An 18310-nucleotide genomic window follows, 5' to 3' on the forward strand; every position below is an offset into this window, starting at 1 on the left:
GGGACAGGGCCCGGAATAGGAGGCTGAGAGCCTTCCTGTAGAAAGTCTTCCTGTGTCCTAGGACGTGGCTGTCTTAGAGTGGTACAATGTGCGGTGGATGTGGCTCACATTTTCTAGAGTCACCCCCTCATCAGTATGTGGGATTGGGCTGGCCCAACCCCCAAGCCTGGAGCTCCCTGAGGGAGCCTGCGCTGCCCACTCCCAATCCCCGCTATTGGTGCAGTGATGCCACCTGGGGCTGGCATCCTTGTTCTGGACCTGCTGCTCCCACCCCAGGACGCCCCAGACCTGTCCTCAGTGGCTTCCCTGAACTGCCTCTCCCACCTCAGGCATTACGCCAGGAAACATGTTTTCTGGAAGCCAAGCAGCTGCTTGGGACTCAGGGACTGGTGCAGGCAGGCTAAATGGCAGCTCAGTGCTGGAAGGTCTCTGAAGATCTGGACTGGGAATCCTGGTACTCCCCAAGCCAGAACCCACCAGCTAGGCCTGCTGTGGGCCACCTGCCTGTGGGGTGCTGGGCTGAACCAGAGGCTGGCAAGCTCTGGGCCTTATTTAAGGGTTTGTGATGCGCCCGTGGGCCCTGGAGGCAGGCCATTAAACCATCTGGCTTGTTTTGAGGGGAGAAGAAAAGTAGCTTTCTTTGGCCTTGGATGCGTTTTAACAGATAAAAGTTAAAATATTATGGAAAAGTAAAAGACCACTGTCACAGTCTGTTAATCCCATATGCTTCCCCTGAGAAGGATAAATAGTTATATGACAGTTTTATGGGATCCAGGGCCCACTATAGGAAAATTTCCCAGAGGACTCTCAAAACTGTTTTTACTCACATCACTTCAAACACCAGTGTGTGGATTTTTTACACACCACCAACAACCAGTTCTCCAACTCTCTGGACACCAACTAGGTGTCTAACAATTCCATTTAATTCTGATACAAGCTACCTGGAGTTAGTGCAGGCCTAACCTGTTAAGGGCTCAGTCCCACAACACTGCCCCAACTACCAGTTGAAAGTCCCAGGTTACCACATGTACTTCTGACTAACCAAATATAAATTGGAGGTTTCCTTGACCCCCTCTTCAGTTTTGATAATTTGATAAAATGGCCCACAAAACTCAGGGAAACACTTTACTTGGGTTTATTGGTTTATTATAAAAGATATTATAAAGGACACCAGTGAGCAGCCAAATGAAGAGGCGCCTAGGGCGAGGTCTGGAAGGTGCTGAGCACAGGACTTCTGTCTCCATGGAGTTTGAGGTGCATCACCCTCCTGGCATGGGGATGTGTTCACTGACCCAGATGGTCCTGAGCCCCGTTGTCTCGGGATTTTTACAGAGGCTTCATTACGTAGGCATAATTGATTAAATCAGTGGCCACTGGTGATTAACTCAATCTCCAGCTCCGCTCCTCCCCCAGAGGTCCAGGGATGGGGCTGAAAGTTCCAACCCTCTAATCACAAGACTGGATCCTCTGGCCGCCAGCCCCCTAGCTCCCCAGGGGCCACCAAGAGCCACTTTATTAGCATAAACTTAGGTATGGTTGAAAAGGGCTTTTTATGAATAACAAAAGATGCCCTATCACCCCTATCACTCAGAAAATTCCAAGTTTTGGAAACTGTCAGCAACTGAGGACAAAGACCAGATGTATATTTCTTATTGTATCACAGGCTCTCTAACACTCCATTCTTCCTTTTCTTCTTTTCCTTAATCAGTAGGAGACGATGGGGGAAAACATTGAAGCCTGAAGTAATCTCTTACTTGACTAGTTAAAACAATGAAACTATGGGAGCTTTAGGGCCTTTAGTTTGAGAATCTCTGGTTTGATATTAACATAAGTACATTAAGGCTACAAGGACAATTCATTTGAAATTTCCGGTGGAGGCCAGCTTTCCTCTATTAGATAGAGTATCATTTGGAAAGCATGTCCTCCTCAGTACACTCTTCCTTTGAGAACTAGCTTGCTATTGGACTCCCAAGAGATTATAAAAACCCTTAAGAGGGGGATTCAAGATAGCTGACTAGAGGTGCCATTATGTAGGCATAATTGATTACTGTGCCTCCTCCACAAAGAATGACCAACACAGCAAGTAGATAACCACATGTCAAATAGAGCTTCTAAGAGAGAACACTGGAATTCATCAGGGAAGTGGCAGGGAATCTCTGAGGCATGGAAGGCGAGAGAAGTAAAGCAGCCGGGCCTGCCAGGATCGGCTTACAACTCCCAGTTGCAGGGAGATGTTGAGAGATCTCCAGCAGCCTACATTCCCACTGCAGACTCCTGCAAGCCTAGCTGTGGGAAGGCCCCTTGGCTCTTGCAAGCCCTGAGACTAGAATAGGGAGCTGCCTGGAGACACATGATGGCATTGTTTCAGACAGGGAGTTCATGCTAAGTCCCACATCCCCCCGAGACCCAGGCAGCTGCAGCATAGGGCATTTGAGAGCTTCCCACCAGACTGCATCCTGCCCTGGGGCCCAACAGCCCCTGCACTTCCACATCCCTGGACCCCAGTGACATCCCCTCACATCCTCAGAAGCCTGTAGTATTGAGATGCCAGCTGGACCTAGCAGTGTTGCTGGGTTTCCAGCACTCTAGCCCATGCAATGTTCTACACCTTAGGGAACAGGCAAAGCAGTGCACCAGGAAGACTGACCTGGGACAAAGGAAGCCAAAGCATCTGCTTCCCAGAGCCTGAGTGCTGCCTGCCCCAGGGCCGCTGCCACTGACAGCAACCCCACTCCTCTCAGAAGAAGGGCCACCGTGCACCTGCATGTGCCTTTACAGAAAGCCTGGGGAACAGCCCACCTGTGTACTGTCCTTATGCTGGAGGAGAGGTGTTGGCACCCATGTGCATCATCCAGGGACCTCAGGATGGGTCTGCCCCATCTGCCACCACCACCCACTTATACTATCCAGGAGCCTGGGGATAATTTGGCCACCCTGCCCTCCACCACTGGTGCATGTGTATGCCTTCTAGGGGCATAAGGACAGGCCCACCCACCCACCACCAGATTACATGTGTACCTCTCAGGGGACAAGGGACTGGCCCTCCCAGTCCACCACCAGCACTGACTGCTATGCATCCTGCTCCAGGGCTTAAGGGTTGTCCGCTGATGCTACGACCACCACCAATGCCACGCACACCACCTGGTGGTCCAAGGGCATACCCACTCAGCTCACTACTGCCACTGCTGGTACCTGAGCATACCACCTGGAAGCCTAAACACTGGCCTGCTCATACCCACCACTGCCAGCACCCACATACACCATCCAGGGCCTGAGGACTGGCACACTTGACCCACCACTGCCACCACTGGCAGTTGAGAATTGGCCCAACTTTCCGCAGGAAAGCCTTGTCACAGCTCCTACTAATAACTATATCCCAAGCCACCAAGGAACTCACAACCACCACTGATGCTGATTATAGGTGAAGACATCACATGGAGACTACACTACTGCACCCACCCAGAGTCAAAGCCAAAGTACCCTGCCAACCAACTATAGATGCAGCTCTAGGAAAGAGCCTTCCCCTACAAAATCCAATCTGTAAAACTGGAACAAGCAACTGTTACACCAGACTTGCAGATATCAATATAAGGACATAAGACACATGAAAAAGCAAGGAAACATGATGCTTCTAAATGAAGACAATAATTCTCCAGTAGCAACACAAAGAAGAGGAAATCTATAAAGTGGCCTGAAAAAGAATACAAATAATGATATTAAAGAAACTCAGTGAGATACAAGCGAACACAGATAAATGATAGAAATAAATCAAGAAAATTCATGATCTGAATGAGAAATTCAACAGAGATAAAATCCAACAAAGAGATAAAATTCAATAAAGATACAAAATACAACAAAAAGATGTAAAAGAAAAACAGAAATCCTGGAACCAAACAGTTCAATGAATCAATAAAAAATTCATTCAAGAGCTTTAACAATAAACTAGATCAAGCACAAGAAAGAATTTCAGAACTTGAAGTCAGGTCATTTGAAATAACCCAGTCAGACAAAAATAAATGAAAAAAGAATGAAAAAAGCATGGATGACATATGAGATATTATAAAGCAACCAAATATTCAAACTTTGGCAATTTCAGAAGGAGAAGAGATAAGCAAAGGCATAGAAAACCTATTTAACAAAATAATAGCTGAAAACTTTTAAAGTCTTCTAAGATATACAGATATCGAGATACAGGAAGCTTAAAGATCCCCAAATAGATTCAACCCAAAAATAGTCTTCATCAGAGCACATTATCATCAAACTACCAAAAGTCAAAGATGTTGGGCACACAGCTGTAATCCCAGCTACTTGGGAGGCTGAGGCAGCTACTTGGAAGGCTTGAGGCCAGGAGTTTGAGGCTGTAGTGTGCTATGATTGTGCCTGTAAAGTAGCCACTGCACTCGAGCCTGGGCAACATAGCAAGACCTCGTCTCAAAAAAATAAAAAATGAAGTAAAAGACAAAGAGAGAATTCTAAACACGACAAGCAAAAAGCATCAAGTCACATATAAGGAAATTTCCATCAGACTAACAGTAGATTTCTCAGCAGAAACTGTATAGGCCAGGAAAGAATGGGATGATTATTCCAAGTGCAAAAAGAAAAGAATTTTCAGACAAGCATGCTATATCCATCAAAGCTATTCTTCAAAAATGAAAAAGAAATATTGAGGGAATTCATCATCACTACACTGGCCCTACAAGAAATGCTTAAGGAAGTCCTACATCTGAGAGAAAAAGGACAATAACTATCATGAAAGTATAAAACTCACTGGTGGAGAGGACACGCAAATGAGAAAGAGAAAGCACTCAAACATTATCACTACAAAAAAACACCAAATCATAAAGATAAACAATAAAAGATGAAGAAAGGAACATAAGACATACAAAATAATCAGAAAACAACTAACAAAATGACAGGAGTATTTTACTTTCAACCTATCAATAATAACCTTGAATTTGAATGTAAATGATTTAAATTCCCCAACTGAAAAACATAAACTGGTTGAATGGATTAAAAAAAAACAAAATAAAACAAGATCCAACTGTATGCCACCTGCAGGAAACTCACTTTGCCTAGGGCTGGGCATGGTGGCTCACGTCTGTAACCCCAGCACTTTGGGAGGCTGAGGTGGGTGGACCACTTGAGGTCAGGAGTTTGAGACCAGCCTGGCCAAGATGGTGAAACCCCGTCTCGACTAAAAATACAAAACTTAGCCGGGCATAGTGGTGGGTGCCTGTAATCCCAGCTACTTGGGAGGCTGAGGCAGGAGAATTGCTTAAACCCCGGAGGTGGAAGTTGTAGTGAGCGGAGATTGCACCACTGCACTCTAGCCTAGGTGACAGAGCAAGGCTCTCTCAAAAAAAAAAAAAAAAAAAAAAGACATACATAGACATGAAGGAGTGAGAGGCCAGGCATGGTGGCTCATGCCTGTAATCCGAGCACTTTGAGAGGCCGAGTTGGGCAGATCACCTGAGGTCAGGAGTTTGAGAACAGCCTGGGCAACATGGTGAAACCCCGTCTCTACTGAAAATACAAAAATTAGCCAGACGTGGTGGTGCATGCTTGTAATCTCAACTACTCAGGAGGCTGAGGCAGGAGAATTGCTTGAACCTGGGAGGCGGAAGTTGAAGGGAGCTGAGATCACGCCATTGCATTCCAACTTGGACGACAAGAGCGAAACTCAGTCTCAACAAAACAGAAACAAACAAACAAACAAACAAACAAAAAAGACATGAAGGGATGGGGAAAAAATCCACGCAAACAAAAACTAAAAGTGTGCAGGAATAGCCATGGACCATGATACATGTATTGACATTATGTTCTTGACGTAAACATTCAATACAAGAAAACAGAGGAAAGACACTATGGATAAGTTAACTTGCAATATCAAGGCTGTAGGAGAGCAATTTTAAACATGCCAGAACTTGGAGAATATTGTTCCCATTGCCTCTTCTTGATGAACCTAAGAGGGAATGGGCTAGAAAAGATAATTGGAAAAACGTTGGCAAAAATATTTGTGGCAAACCTTGACTGCGTTTAGCTGAAAATGTGAGGCTAAAACAAATGTGGAGATAAGGATAGTAACTAATATGAAAATCTGATATGCTCTGTCAACATGGAAATAATAACACTTAAAAAGGGGGAGAAGACAGGAAAGCCCAGAAACTCATTAACTGATTTAGAAGCAATAGCTATATGTCACAAGATACTACATAAAGCGGAGAAATCAAAACATGGAAGCCTAGGTTTATTTGAAAGTACAAAGAAAAACTAAACTTTGGATGATGGGGGAAAAGAGGGAAGAGTGAGGAAGAGGTTACAAGTTAGTTTTTGTTTTGTTTTGTTTTTCTTTTTTTGAGGAGTCTCGCTCTGTCACCCAGCCTGGAGTGTAATGACATAATCTCAGCTCACTGCAACCTCTGCCTCCTGGGTTCAAGCAATTCTCCTGCCTCAGCCTCCTGAGTAGCTGGGATTACAGGCGCACACCATCACACCCAGCTGATTTTTGGCATTTTTAGTAGAGATGGGGTTTCACCATGTTGGCCAGGCTGGTCTTGAACTCCTGACCTCAAGCAGTCTGCCTGTCTCAGCCTCCCAAAGTACTGGGATTACAGGCATGAACCATGGTGCCTGGCACAAGTTAGTTTTATGACAATAGTTTTATAACAAAAGGAGGTCAGGCCTGGTGGTTCATGCCTGTAATCCTAGCACTTTGAGAGGCCAAGGTGGGAGGATTGCTTGAGCCCAGGAGTTTAAGACCTGCCTGGGCAACATAGTAAGATCCCATCTCTTAAAAAAGTAACAACTTACAGAAAATATTTTTTAAAAAATTTGTTTAAGTCATTGCCTAAAGGAAAGCGGGAAGTGAAAGTACAAAATATAACAATTAGAAAAAACGAAAACCTTAAATTTTACACACACACACACACCACACACACACACACACACGGATTTTGTGATGTTTCAGTTTAGCTAAATCCATTTAAACGGTTTCTGCAAACGTCCTTCCCTGTATCATTCTGAGTTAGGATTGGCCACAAGATACAATTACAGTTGCATTGTTCCTGATCTACTGCTCACTTTGTTGCAGTGGGACAGCCAGACCAGCTGCTACCCCAGCTCCTGTCCAATCTCTCTCAAATTCTCTGAATCCTGGGCCAGGTATGTGTGCTACCCATGGTGAAGAGAACCAGTTTCTCCTACAGGTCACCTACAACATTGAGACCTGAGGCATGAGATTCGATGCCATTCTAGTTTGTCCTCAAAAGTTCCCGTTTGCCCATCCCTGATTTCCTTTTTTTTTTTTTTTTTTTTTTTGAGACGGAGTCTCGCTCTGTCACCCAGGCTGGAGTGCAGTGGCCGGATCTCAGCTCACTGCAAGCTCCGTCTCCTGGGTTCCCACCATTCTCCTGCCTCAGCCTCCCGAGGAGCCAGGACTACAGGCGCCGCCACCTCGCCCGGCTAGTTTTTTTGTATTTTTTTAGTAGAGATGGGGTTTCACTGTGTTAGCCAGGATGGTCTCGATCTCCTGACCTCGTGATCCGCCCGTCTCGGCCTCCCAAAGTGCTGGGATTACAGGCTTGAGCCACCGCGCCCGGCCTCATCCCTGATTTCCTAACTTCACATCCATCTTCCCTTCCTTACTGCTGGCCCTGCTGACTTCAGACCAGCATCAGTCACACAGGCAAGTCTTACAAAGACTTATTCACTAAATCCTAAAGTTATACAAGGCCTAGTACCTGTAATAAATCTGTTATTTGTACCATTTGCAGTGGTTCAGCTGCTCTGAATTGTTTTTTTTTTTTTTTAAGAATGAAAATGAGGGGCGGAGCAAGATGGCCGAATAGGAACAGCTCCAGTCTCCAACTCCCAGCGCGAGTAACACAGAAGACGGGTGATTTCTGCATTTTCAACTGAGGTACTGGGGTCATCTCTCTAGGGAGTGCCGGACAATCGGTGCTGGTCAGCTGCTGCAGCCTGACCAGCGTGAGCTGAAGCAGGGCGAGGCATCGCCTCACCTGGAAGCGCAAGGGGGAAGGAAATCCGTTTTCCTAGCCAGGGGAACTGAGACACATAACACCTGGAAAATCGCGTAACTCCCACCCCAATACTGCGCTTTAAGGAAACAGGCACACCAGGAGAATATATCCCACACCTGCCGGGAGGGTCCCACGCCCACGGAGCCTCCCTCACTGCTAACACAGCAGTCTGCGGGGATCTATCCGCAAGGTAGCAGCGAGGCTGGGGGAGGGGCGCCGCCATTGCTGAGGCTTAAGTAGGTAAACAAAGCCGCTGGGAAGCTCGAACTGGGTGGAGCTCACAGCAGCTCAAGGAAACCTGCCTGTCTCTGTAGACTCCACCTCTGGGGACAGCCCACAGCTGAGGTCCAATAGGGAAAGCAGCGGGGGCGGTGCAGAGGCGAACGACTCTGTCTGACAGCTTTGGGGAGAGCCGTGGATCTCCCAAGGCGGAGGTTGAGATCCGAGAACGGACAGACTGCCTGCTCAGGTGGGTCCCTGACCCCTGAGTAGCCTAGCTGGGAGACATCCCCCACTAGGGGCAGTCTGACACCCCACACCTCACAGGGTGGAGTCATCCCTGAGAGGAAACTTCCAAAGGAAGAATCAGACAGGTACACTCGCTGCTCAGCAATATTCTATCTTTGGCAACCTCTGCTGCTGATACCCAGGCAAACAGGGTCTGGAGTGGACCTCAAGCAATCTCCAACAGACCAACAGACAGTCCTTCTGACTGTCAGACGGAAAACTATCAAACAGGAAGGACACCTATACCAAAACCCCATCAGTACGTCACCATCATCAAAGACCAGAGACAGATAAAACCACAAAGATGGGGAAAAGCAGGGCAGAAAAGCTGGAAATTCAAAAAATAAGAGCGCATCTCCCCCTGCAAAGGAGCGCAGCCCATCGCCAGCAACGGATCAAAGCTGGTCAGAGAATGACTTTGACGAGATGAGAGAAGAAGGCTTCAGTCCATCAAACTTCTCAGAGCTAAAGGAGGAATTACGTACCCAGCGCAAAGAAACTAAAAATCTTGAAAAAAAAGTGGAAGAATTGACAGCTAGACTAATTAATGCAGAGAAGATCATAAACGAAATGACAGAGATGAAAACCATGACACGAGAAATACGTGACAAATGCACAAGCTTCAGTAACCGACTCGATCAACTGGAAGAAAGAGTATCAGCGATTGAGGATCAAATGAATGAATGAAGCGAGAAGAGAAACCAAAAGAAAAAAGAAGAAAAAGAAATGAACAAAGCCTGCAAGAAGTATGGGATTATGTAAAAAGACCAAATCTACGTCTGATTGGGGTGCCTGAAAGTGAGGGGGAAAATGGAACCAAGTTGGAAAACACTCTTCAGGATATCATCCAGGAGAACTTCCCCAACCTAGTAGGGCAGGCCAACATTCAAATTCAGGAAATACAGAGAACGCCACAAAGATACTCCTCCAGAAGAGCAACTCCAAGACACATAATTGCCAGATTCACCAAAGTTGAAATGAAGGAAAAAATCTTAAGGGCAGCCAGAGAGAAAGGTCGGGTTACCCACAAAGGGAAGCCCATCAGACTAACAGCAGATCTCTCGGCAGAAACTCTACAAGCCAGAAGAGAGTGGGGGCCAATATTCAACGTTCTTAAAGAAAAGAATTTTCAACCCAGAATTTCATATCCAGCCAAACTAAGTTTCATCAGTGAAGGAGAAATAAAATCCTTTACAGATAAGCAAATGCTTAGAGATTTTGTCACCACCAGGCCTGCCTTACAAGAGACCCTGAAGGAAGCCCTAAACATGGAACGGAACAACCGGTACCAGCCATTGCAAAAACATGCCAAAATGTAAAGACCATCGAGGCTAGGAAGAAACTGCATCAACTAATGAGCAAAATAACCAGTTAATATCATAATGACAGGATCAAGTTCACACATAACAATATTAACCTTAAATGTAAATGGACTAAATGCTCCAATTAAAAGACACAGACTGGCAAACTGGATAAAGAGTCAAGACCCATCAGTCTGCTGTATTCAGGAGACCCATCTCACATGCAGAGACATACATAGGCTCAAAATAAAGGGATGGAGAAAGATCTACCAAGCAAATGGAGAACAAAAAAAGCAGGGGTTGCAATCCTAGTCTCTGATAAAACAGACTTTAAACCATCAAAGATCAAAAGAGACAAAAAGGCCATTACATAATGGTAAAGGGATCAATTCAACAGGAAGAGCTAACTCTCCTAAATATATATGCACCCAATACAGGAGCACCCAGATTCATAAAGCAAGTCCTTAGAGACCTACAAAGAGACTTAGACTCCCATACAATAATAATGGAGATTTCAACACTCCACTGTCAACATTAGACAGATCAACGAGACAGAAAGTTAACAAGGATATCCAGGAATTGAACTCATCTCTGCACCAAGCGGACCTAATAGACATCTATAGAACTCTCCACCCCAAATCAACAGAATATACATTCTTCTCAGCACCACATCGCACTTATTCCAAAATTGACCACATAATTGGAAGTAAAGCACTCCTCAGCAAATGTACAAGAACAGAAATTATAACAAACTGTCTCTCAGACCACAGTGCAATCAAACTAGAACTCAGGACTAAGAAACTCAATCAAAACCGCTCAACTACATGGAAACTGAATAACCTGCTCCTGAATGACTACTGGGTACATAACGAAATGAAAGCAGAAATAAAGATGTTCTTTGAAACCAATGAGAACAAAGATACAACATACCAGAATCTCTGGGACACATTTAAAGCAGTGTGTAGAGGGAAATTTATAGCACTAAATGCCCACAAGAGAAAGCAGGAAAGATCTAAAATTGACACTTTAACATCACAATTAAAAGAACTAGAGAGGCAAGAGCAAACACATTCAAAAGCTAGCAGAAGGCAAGAAATAACTAAGATCAGAGCAGAACTGAAGGAGATAGAGTCACAAAAAACCCTCCAAAAAATCAATGAATCCAGGAGTTGGTTTTTTGAAAAGATCAACAAAATTGACAGACCGCTAGCAAGACTAATAAAGAAGAAAAGAGAGAGGAATCAAATAGTCACAATAAAAAATGATAAAGGGGATATCACCACCGACCCCACAGAAATACAAACAACCATCAGAGAATACTATAAATGCCTCTACGCAAATCGACTAGAAAATCTAGAAGAAATGGATAATTTCCTGGACACTTACACTCTCCCAAGACTGAACCAGGAAGAAGTTGAATCCTGAATAGACCAATAACAGGCTCTGAAATTGAGGCAACAATTAATAGCCTACCCACGAAAAAAAGTCCAGGACCAGATGGATTCACAGCTGAATTCTACCAGAGGTACAAGGAGGAGCTGGTACCATTCCTTCTGAAACTATTCCAATCAATAGAAAAAGAGGGAATCCTCCCTAACTCATTTTATGAGGCCAACATCATCCTGATACCAAAGCCTGGCAGAGACACAACAAAAAAGAGAATTTTAGACCAATATCCCTGATGAACATCGATGCAAAAATTCTCAATAAAATACTGGCAAACCGGATTCAGCAGCACATCAAAAAGCTTATCCACCATGATCAAGTGGGCTTCATCCCTGGGATGCAAGGCTGGTTCAACATTCGCAAATCAATAAACGTAATCCAGCATATAAACAGAACCAAAGACAAGAACCACATGATTATCTCAATAGATGCAGAAAAGGCTTTTGACAAAATTCAACAGCCCTTTATGCTAAAAACGCTCAATAAATTCGGTATTGATGGAACGTACCTCAAAATAATAAGAGCTATTTACGACAAACCCACAGCTAATATCATACTGAATGGGCAAAAACTGGAAAAATTCCCTTTGAAAACTGGCACAAGACAGGGATGCCCTCTCTCACCACTCCTATTCAACATAGTGTTGGAAGTTCTGGCTAGGGCAATCAGGCAAGAGAAAGAAATCAAGGGTATCCAGTTAGGAAAAGAAGAAGTCAAATTGTCCCTGTTTGCAGATGACATGATTGTATATTTAGAAAAACCCATCGTCTCAGCCCAAAATCTCCTTAAGCTGATAAGCAACTTCAGCAAAGTCTCAGGATACAAAATTAATGTGCAAAAATCACAAGCATTCTTATACACCAGTAACAGACAAGCAGAGAGCCAAGTCAGGAATGAACTTCCATTCACAATTGCTTCAAAGAGAATAAAATACCTAGGAATCCAGCTTACAAGGGATGTAAAGGACCTCTTGAAGGAGAACTACAAACCACTGCTCAGTGAAATCAAAGAGGACACAAACAAATGGAAGAACATACCATGCTCATGGATAGGAAGAATCAATATCGTGAAAATGGCCATACTGCCCAAGGTTATTATAGATTCAATGCCATCCCCATCAAGCTACCAATGAGTTTCTTCACAGAATTGGAAAAAACTGCTTTAAAGTTCATATGGAACCAAAAAGAGCCCGCATTGCCAAGACAATCCTAGGTCAAAAGGACAAAGCTGGAGGCGTCACGCTACCTGACTTCAAACTATACTACAAGGCTACAGTAACCAAAACAGCATGGTACTGGTACCACAACAGAGAAATAGACCAGTGGAACAGAACAGAGTCCTCAGAAATAATACCACACATCTACAGCCATCTGATCTTTGACAAACATGACAAAAACAAGAAATGGGGAAAGGATTCCCTATTTAATAAATGGTGCTGGGAAAATTGGCTAGCCACAAGTAGAAAGCTGAAACTGGATCCTTTCCTTACCCCTTATACGAAAATTAATTCAAGATGGATTAGAGACTTAAATGTTAGACCTAATACCATAAAAACCCTAGAAGAAAATCTAGGTAGTACCATTCAGGACATAGGCATGGGCAAGGACTTCATGTCTAAAACACCAAAAGCAACGGCAGCAAAAGCCAAAATTGACAAATGGGATCTCATTAAACTAAAGAGCTTTTGCACAGCAAAAGAAACTACCATCAGAGTGAACAGGCAACCTACAGAATGGGAGAAAATTTTTGCAACCTACTCATCTGACAAAGGGCTAATATCCAGAATCTACAAAGAACTCAAACAAATATACAAGAAAAAAACAAACAACCCCATCAAAAAGTGGGGAAAGGATATGAACAGACATTTCTCAAAAGAAGACATCCATACAGCCAACAGACACATGAAAAAATGCTCGTCATCACTCGCCATCAGAGAAATGCAAATCAAAACCACAATGAGATACCATCTCACACCAGTTAGAATGGCAATCATTAAGAAGTCAGGAAACAATAGATGTTGGAGAGGATGTGGAGAAATAGGAACACTTTTACACTGTTGGTGGGATTGTAAACTAGTTCAACCATTATGGAAAACAGTATGGCGATTCCTCAAGGATCTAGAACTAGATGTACCATATGACCCAGCTATCCCACTACTGGGTATATACCCAAAGGATTATAAATTACTCTACTACAAAGACACATGCACACGTATGTTTATTGCGGCACTATTCACAATAGCAAAGACTTGGAATCAACCCAAATGTCCATCTGTGACAGACTGGATTAAGAAAATGTGGCACATATACACCATGGAATACTATGCAGCCATCAAAAAGGATGAGTTTGCGTCCTTTGTAGGGACATGGATGCAGCTGGAAACCATCATTCTTAGCAAACTATCACAAGAAGAGAAACCAAACACCGCATGTTCTCACTCATAGGTGGGAACTGAACAATGAGATCACTTGGACTCGGGAAGGGGAACATCACACACTGGGGCCTATCATGGGGAGGGGGGAGGAGGGAGGGATTGCATTGGGGAGTTATACATGATATAAACGTTATGCACATGTACCCTAGAACTTAAAGTATAATAAAAAATAAAAAATAAAAAAATAAAAAAAAAAAAGAATGAAAATGAGCAAAGGAAACAGACAACAGAGTATGGTAAAAATAGAAAATTCAGAAAAGATAATACAAAATAATACAACTGAGACTAAACAAATAAGTTGTATCAATAAATGTAAATAAGCTTAAAAGACCTATTAGAAGAAAACAAAAATAAATGATTGATAAGTGGATTAAAATAAATGGATTAAACACACAACTCAAAAAGGAACAGAATGGCAAAGCAAGTTGAAAAGATACAGAAAGATGAAATTGCTAAATATGAAAATGGGAAATATTGAATCAGAAAGCAAAAAAGTCTACATAATAAAAAGTATGCTAATCAAGCAATTAAAAATTAGTTCCTTGAAAAATATCAAAACTATAGAAAACCATTATATAGCATAACCAAATAAGAAATGACAAGTGAATGGGATGCAGTGGCTCATGCCTATAATCCCAGCACTTTGGGAGGCAAAGGTGAGGGGACTGCTTGATCTCAGGAGTTCAAGGCCAACCTGGGCAACATAATGAGATCCTGTCTCTACAAAACAAATTAAAAATTAGCTGGGCATGGTAGCATATGCCAGCTACTTGGAGACTGAGGCAGGAGGATTACTTGAGCCCAGGAGGTTGAGCCTGCAGTGAGTCGTGACTGCAACATTGCACAGCTAGTCAACAGAGTGAGATCTTGTTTCAAAAAAAATCAACAACAACAACAATAAAAATCAAATAAATGACAAGTGAGAAATAACCGTTGAAAAGAGTAACTACAAAGTAATAAGGGTTGGGTGCGGTGGCTCATGCCTATAGTCCTGGCACTTTGGGAGGCTGAGGTGGGTAAATCGGTTGAGCCTAGGAGTTCAAGACCAGCCTGGGCAACGTGTCAAAACCCTGTCTCTACAAAAATACAACAACAACAACAAAAATTAGCTGGGCATGGTGGCATGGTGCCTATAGTCTCAGCTACTCAGGAGGCTGTTGTGGGAGGATCACTTGAGCCCGGGAGGTTGTGGTTGCAGTGAGCTGTGATTGTCACCCACCAGCCTGGTTGACAGAGTGAGACCCTGTCTCAAAATAAAATAGTAAGATCATAATGACATCAGGGAAGGTGGCAGAGTATAAAACACCAGGAATCAATCTCTCTACCTAGTCAATTGTACTGACAGAATCTGTCTGATATAACTATGTGGGAACTCTGGAATTTATTACAAAGCTTGCAACTTCCAGGAGAAGACTGTGGCTCATTTCAGTCAATTTCAGCTCTCACACTCTTGGAGCAATTTGAATTTGGCTTGCAGGAGCCAGGGTAGGCAATAAGAACCTTGTCCTCCACGTATCTGGGATCTATGTTTTGATCTCTGATTGCTGCTTCTGATGGCAGAGGTGTAGACACAGAAGTGAGCTGCCATTGTTGTAACCCCCATTGCCATTTTTACAATCCACACTGGAAAAGTGACTTCTAGGAGACTTAAAAAGCCAATGACTGTTTTTTCTCCCCTCATCTTTCCCTTTTCCCCCTTTTAGGGGCCAGACATTTAAGGACTAGGACATCCAAAGTAACTACATATACAAGGGAATATGGAAAGGCACCATGCACGTCCAGGGAAAGGCACAGACTCAGAGAAGACCTTCAATTTATTTCCCAATCTTATCCCCAGCTTAGAGACACCATATGACCATAAAAATAAAATAAAATAAAAACAGCATGCTTTTTTATCCATGTGCCAAAAAAAATAAAAGCAAACCCTGGGTAAGGACAGAATTTTATTTCCAGAGTTACCACATTATAAGATTCAAAAGTGCAGTTTTCAACTATAACAACAAAACCACAAGACATACAAAGAAACAGTAAAGTGTGGCCTATCTAAGGAAAAAAATGTCAACAGAAAACATTCCTGAACAACTGTCTTAAAGATGCTCAAAGAGCTAAATGAAGACTTGGACAAAGTTAAGAAAATGATATATGAATAAAATGGAACTTTCAACAAAGAGACAGAAAACATAAAAAGGAAGAAAAAATTCTGGAACTGAGAAGTACAATAACGACAATGTAAATTTGACTAAAGGGATTCAAAAGCAGATTTGAGTAGGTAGAAGAAGATTCAGACCAACATATGCACTGTAGGAGTTTCATAAGAAAAAGAGGGAAAGGGAAAAAGGAATTTTTTTTCTTCCCAGAAATAAGAGCTAGAAATGCCCCAAACTGGATGAAAGACATGAATACAAACATGCAAGTTGTTCAACAAAGTTGAAGTGGAATAAACTCAAGAGAGGTCCCACCAGGAAATATTATAGTTAAACTGTGAAGGCCAAAGGCAAAGAGAAAATCTTGAAAACAGCAAGGAAGAAGCAACTGTTTACATACAAGAGATTCTGAATAAGATTGTCTCCTGATTTCTTACCAGAAACTGTGGAGGCCAGAAGGCAGTGGATTGATAGATGCAAAAATGCTGAAAGGAAAAAACTGTCAAGCAAGAATCCTCTACCTGGCAACACTGTCCATCAAAAATGAAGAAGAAATTAAGAGGCCAGCCACGGTAGCTCATAACTGTAATCCCAGCACTTTGGGAGATCAATATGGGTGGATCACTTGAGCCCAGGAGTTTGAGACCAGCATAGGCAACATAGTGAGACCCTATCTCTACAAAAAAATACATGTGCCATTATAAAAGCTAGTATTAATGTAACTTTCATTTAAAACACCACATTTTGTTTATGTTATTTAAGAGACTACGCATTAAAAAAATCAATTAGAAGCTTGTGTTTTTGGACGTACAATGCACAAAAATGTAATTTTATGACATCAGTAACTGAAAGGGATGGGCACAGAGCTGTATAGGAGCAGAGTTTTTGTACGCCTTTAAAGTTAAGGTGGTATAAATTCAAATTAGGCTGGGCGTGGTGGCTCACACCTGTAATCCCAGCACTTTGGGAGGCCAAGGCGGGTGGATCACCTGAGGTCAGGAGTTCAAGACTAGCCTGGGCATCACGGCAAAACTGCATCTCTACTAAAAATACAGAAATTAGCCATGGTTGCACACTTCTGTAATCCCAGCTACTCGGGAGGCTGAGGCAGGAGAATCGCTTGAACCAGGGAGGCAGAGGTTGTAGTGAGCTGAGATTGCACCACTGCACTCTAGCCTGGGCAGCAGAGCAAGACTCCATCTAAATAAATAAATAAATTCAAATTAGTATTATAATTTCAGGATGGCAAATGTAATTCTTATGATAACCACAGAGAAAACATCCATCGCATATGTGCAAAAGGATACACACACACACATACACATACAAGCATTTAAAACTTTTCACTACAAAAAACTTAACACAGGACAGTCATGCAAGGAATGAAGAACAAAAAGGCTATAAGGCATATAGAAAACAGAATTAAATCCCTCTTTGTCAGTAGATACTTTAAATGTAAATGGATTAAACTCTCCAATCAAAATACAGAAATCAGCATAATGGATAAAAAACATGAATCAAATATATGATGTTTACAAGAGATCACGTTAGATAAAGACAGAAAAATAGGTTGAAAGTAAAAGGATGGAAAAAGATATTACATACAAATAGTCAACAAAAGAGAGTGGGGTGTCTATACTAACATCGCGCAAAACAGACTTTAAATCAAAAAAGATTACACAAGACAAAGAAAGGGATTACATGTTAAAAGGTAAAATAAAGCATGAAGATAAAACAATTATAAACATTTATGTACTTAATAACAGACCATCAAAATATATAAAGCAAAAACTGATAGAACTGAAGGGAGACGGCCAGGCACAGTGGCTCAAGCCTGTAATCCCAGCACTCTGGGAGACGGGCAGATCATGAGGTCAGGAGATCGAGACCATCCTGGCGAACACGGTGAAACCCCGTCTCTACTAAAAAAATACAAAAAACTAGCCGGGCAAGGTGGCGGGCGCCTGTAGTCCCAGCTACTCAGGAGGCTGAGGCAGAAGAATGGTGTAAACCTGGGAGGCGGAGCTTGTAGTGAGCTGCGATCCGGCCACTGCACTCCAGCCTGGGCGACAGAGCAAGACGTCGTCCCAAAAAAAAAAAAGAATTGAGAGGAGAATGAAACAGCTCTACAATAATAGTCAGAGATGTCAGCTGGGCATGGTAGCTCATGCCTGTAATCCCAGCACTTTTGGAGGCTGAGATGGGCAGATCACATGAGGCCAGGAGTTCAAGACCAGCCTGGCCAACATGGCAGAGACCACTCTCTCTACTAAAAATACAAAAATTAGCTGCGCATGGTAGTACATGTCTGTAATCCCAGCTACTCAGAGGTTGAGGCAGGAGAATCACTTGAACCCAGGAGGTGGAGGTTGCAGTGAGCCGACGAGATCAGGTGGTGCCACTGCACTCCAGCCTGGGCTATAGAACAAGACTGTCTCT

At 43.0% G+C, this 18310-nt stretch overlaps 1 pseudogene; it reads left to right on the forward strand.

Moving 5' to 3' along the window:
- Positions 1 to 225: 225 nt before the first annotated feature.
- Positions 226 to 18310, forward strand: part of LOC117093555 — a 28307-nt pseudogene continuing 10222 nt past the window's right edge.

Source organism: Trachypithecus francoisi, unplaced genomic scaffold (assembly GCF_009764315.1).
Source record: "Trachypithecus francoisi isolate TF-2019V2 unplaced genomic scaffold, Tfra_2.0 Lachesis_group12, whole genome shotgun sequence".
NCBI classification, from domain to species: Eukaryota; Metazoa; Chordata; class Mammalia; order Primates; family Cercopithecidae; genus Trachypithecus; species Trachypithecus francoisi.